The following is a 5000-nucleotide window of genomic DNA, read 5'->3' as shown; positions in this document are numbered from 1 at the left end:
TATATATAGATGTAGGAAGATTTGTTTGGGAAGTAAGAAGTTCCCTTGACATCTCTTCATCTGTAAAGAATTGTCGATGTGAAAACACAGAGACAAAAGGCTGATCTTTGAATAGGAAAAAGAGTGGATCCACGGGGTCCCAAATGAATTGGCTTATTCGAAAAAAGCCCTGTTCTTTGGAAGATCTATCTCGTGTCTGGTACTGCATGGTTCCACCCTGCAAGAACTCTGAATCATTCTCTTGAAGCTCATCCTCTTCATCATAAATGATCCGCTTGTCCCGAAATGACCTGGCCCAATAGGGAAATCCCAAATTATTGGGCCTTTCAATACAATCAAATAGAAAGCCCCAAGGGCGCCATATTCTAGGAGCCCAAACGATGTGATTGAAAAAATCCTCCTCTATCTGTTGCGGGTCGAGGACTCCTCCCCCTTCTTCAAACTCCGATTCATATTTTTCATAGAGAAATCTCTGATCAACGATAGAATAAGATCCATTTTGAATCCTATTTAAGGGATTCCTTGGTTCGGACCGAAGAAGCAATGTCACTCGATCCTTATCAAATTGACTGCAATCTTTTTCTGTACGTGAGGATCCCACCAGAGCGCCTTCTACTTCTAATAGGCCATGAACTAGATCATAATTCTTCTCAACGAGTCCATAAGATGTGATCCCATTTTTTTCATCAGGTCCGGGTAGAGACCAAAGGTCTTGAGCGACCGATCCGGCAGAACAACTCAAAAGGTAAAGAAGTATCGTTAATTTCTTCATACTCGTTCCAAGTTCGAAGTACCATTTGTACAAATAAGAATCCCCCCCGTCACATGATTTCTTCTTCATATAGATAGATATAGGATCTATGGAGCAATTACTTAGAAGTACATTTTGTGAAACAGCCCTTCCTATCTGATAGAAAAGGATCCCATGATCCTGAACCGATCTTACCTGAGATCGGAAATCCCAAGTTTGTCTATGAAGAACAGAACTAATTATATTAGTGTCTATGATGGATTTTTTTTGTATAATACTAATCGATAGGGCCTCATTGTTAAGTGCTACAAGATCTCGTACATTTGAACCCATCGTCGTGGACCCGAATCCATTAGTATGGGACATTTTCTTTTCCAAGTGAAATCCCCTAGTATATGAAAGAGTGAAAAAGTGTTTTCGTTGTTGTGGAATAAGAAGCCTTCGTATCTTAATGCATGTATTGAATTTATTCGGAGCTATTAGAGCTGGATCTACTTTTTGGGGAATATGAGTCGAAGCAATAACAAGAATATTTCTAGTGGAACATCTTTCACAATCCCTGGAGAGATAGTTCACTAAAAGACCGAGGGATAAGTAATTCGACTCAGTCACATCCAGATCATGAATGTTAGGAATCCATATTATGCAAGGAGACATTGCTTTTGCTAATTCGAAGTGAAAGGTGATATAAAATCGGTCTATTTCTGGCATCATATCCATAGTTAGCGTATTCATCATAGTTAGAAGCTCCAGCTCCATATCAAGGTCACGGTCGATATCGTCACTATCGTCACTATCATCAATATCGTCACTATCATCAATATCGTCACTATCATCAATATAGTCACTATTATCAATAAGAAAACCCTTAGGCTTGTTATCCAGGAACTTGTTCAGAAATACTGTAATGAAAGGAACATAGGAGTTTGTCGCTAGGTATTTGACCAAATAGGATCGTCCAGTTCCTATAGAACCTATCACTAAAATACCCCTACTAGGGGGAGGTAGGGCTAAGCGGAGCGAAAAGGGTTTTCCATGAGATGGGAAATGCAAACTATTAGCCCCCCACAAGGTGTGTGAATAAGTAATTGTCTGATAATTAGCAAGGAATATACGTCTTTCTACTAAACAGGATGTATTGAATTCATAAATCATTAGATACTTTTTTTGAATGTCAACTAAGTATCGTAAGTAAATTGCTCCCGGTTGTTCACATTATTTGATAACCAGAGTTATTCTTTGATAAAAGATCACTATGAGTAAGACTCAATAGAATTTGATCAATCCTTTTTTCTGTTGTTAAGGTAGAAAACTGAACCAAGAATTCTTTTTCTTTATCATCAATCGAATCAGTGTTCGAGACCCAGGATTCTATTTGATCATCAATCCAATCACCATTCACGTTTTTTATTTTTCTTATCAAGGAATAGATTGCTTTACTTGGATGACTTAGATGTCTCGTATTTCTCGAAAAAGCGATTCGATTGATGGGATTTGGTATAATACTTATGAGATCGATGAGATTCCAATATTTATTCTTAGAACGTATGGATTTGACCCCATAAGCGGGACCACCACCCCATAGCATGTTGCTACCAAAAGCAAAACTCCGTATTTCTTCTAGAGAATCTCCTAATTGTTCCAGAGCAACTAGAAAGATATTCTTTAACCAGAAAGAATTCAGTTCAGATGTAGGATACCTATCCAGAAGTTTTCGCAACTCAATCATGTATGATGGAATCATCAAAGATTTTACCTTTTCGAACTCTGTCTGTAACTCACTATAGACTCGAGAAACAAAGAGAAGATGTGTACGAACGAGATATCCAGCAACAAGGAGAAGGAAAAGGATTGAATAGAAGAACTCCTGAACATTTAGCGATCTCAGATGTGTCGATATCAATAGTAACTCATTATTTCGATGAGTCATTTCTTCGGACAGAAGAAGATTATGGAAACAATTACCCGGAATCTCACTTATCAGATTCCATTGTGGAAGACACAATGGAATCTGACGAATTCGCCATAATATATCTGACCCATGCATAATATCATGAAAAATGGATACAAATTTTTGGCTGCTACTTAGTATCGGCAATAGGTCTGAAAAAGTATCTAAAAATATGAAATTTAGATATTTGTACCCCGTCGAGGTAAGGAACCATGGTATATATGTTTGGAATAGATTCCATTTTGAGAGAGTTGAAAAAACACTATCTTGTTGAAAGGTTCTATACATCTGACCTTTCTCAAGGCATTTTTGTAGACAAGAACTCCGTTTTTTCCTTTTTTCGGATGGTAAATATTTCTCAGAACATGGAGTGTGAATCCAACCCATGTTTGAATTGAAATTGAGATACTGATACAAGTTCTTCCCTTCTGAATCAGGTATATTCATATCTGAAAGAGGTTGACAATAAGTTTTTTCAAAATGGACTATTTGTCCCTCTGTTAGAGGTGTTCCAGAAATGTCTGCGATCGAGTAAATAGCTCCACGAACGAATGGATCGTATCGAATTGGAAAATGGAAAGATTTGTAGAAGTTATACCCTTCGTCGCCACTTTGCGGAAAATCGTTAGGTATCAATATGTTAGATACCTGTAACTCGATTGGTGAAATAGTATCTCTCTTCAAAAAAGCATGTTTTTTTTGACCATCGCAAAAAGAAAAGATTTTGTTGCGAATGAACAAGATTTTGAGGAATTGTCCATACGTAAAATCATAATTATTGATACGGGCCTTTTCCACATAAAAAGGGAATCTTTTGTTACAATAGAAGCAGAAGTGATATTGATTATTCAAGAATCGAAGTCGATTTGCTTTATAAAAATAGTATATCAATGAACTTCTATGAAATGGTTTCACGGGATTCAGCCAATTGTCTGGATCGTGGGATATCATTGAGAAATAGGAATCTGTGTTATCAAAAGATTTCCTGCGATTCTTTCTAGTATGGAATGAGTCAATCATCCACTTTGGTATCTTATTGAACAAAAATGGTGATATTGTTCCTCCATTGATCAAGAATTTCGATTTTTGGGAAGTATCTTGGTCATCCAATAATAAGGGTTTCCTTTTTTTCAAATGAAAGATTTGAAGACCTATTGATTCTAATAACTGATTACAGAGTGGATCATTCGGACCTTTCAATTCATAGATGTGGATCTCGGACCTATGAATGGGGATACCCCCAAAACTCACAAATAAAAAAGAAGGAAGTGAGTTAGACAAAAAGAGAAGAAACTTGGGCAAAAAAAGAAGTAACTTGGACAAAAATAAACAAAGTGACTTAGACAAATCTTTTTTGTCGATAACCTCAGACCAATCAATCGAATATTGATTAATATGTAATCGATCGAACACTACTTGAAAACGGCTATTCTGCTCAGAAATGAAATAGTCCAAATGTTCCTGGAAATTCTTGCTCCCATTGGACCATTTGTATCTATATACATTAGGATCCCAATTCATAGATCTCTCCGTTCGAGAAATCAAAATAAGAGGATCGAACCACTTCTTCTGACTCTTTTTCAAATTTGATAAATGTTGGTTGATCGTGTATTTCATTCTAGTTCGATGATTCAGAGTATCATTTCCTATTTGATACCTTTGAATTCCATATTCGAAGTTGCAATTGAATCGATTCAATACATTTCTTATGTAACCATGGGTGCTATATTGGATTTGAATCAGATTTCGGATCAATCTATATTGATTGACTGCCTCCATTATGTTGTTGCTAGCAAATACAACTATTTTAGGTTTTGGATCTTCCACATTATTTCCGCAAGAGGTCTGGACCCATTTTTTTATGATCCTTCGATAAAAAGATTCATTCTCTTCATAAAAAAGAGGAGGTAGAACCAATAAAGAGTGCTTTTTCGATTCATCCCTGGAGTTCAATAACTCATTCAAGAAATGTTTTTGATCCAATCCGGAGGAATCCATAGAAAAATCAAATTCCTTATGATACACCAGATCCGGCTCGGTTATTGATAGAGTGAATAGATCTGCCATTTCTTGAAATATATCTTCTGATTCAAAATCGTGGTGTAACGTGTATCTCCCCCTGTTCCGGTCATGGAATAGATGAAATAAACCCCAAAATGGATTTTTGTTCAAGAATGAAATCTTATTGGAACTGTCCAGTTCACCCTTTGGAACCATATCACATCCTCGATAGGATGAAATAGGATGAATTGAGACGGTATTTTGTAAGTACATAATTATCTTGAATAAATTCACTAT

The sequence above is a fragment of the Vigna unguiculata genome, unplaced genomic scaffold (genome assembly GCF_037176805.1).
Source record: "Vigna unguiculata cultivar grain cowpea cultivar isolate G323 ecotype 2 unplaced genomic scaffold, ASM3717680v1 ptg000213l, whole genome shotgun sequence".
Lineage (NCBI taxonomy): Eukaryota > Viridiplantae > Streptophyta > Magnoliopsida > Fabales > Fabaceae > Vigna > Vigna unguiculata.
This window is presented reverse-complemented; position numbering follows the sequence as displayed.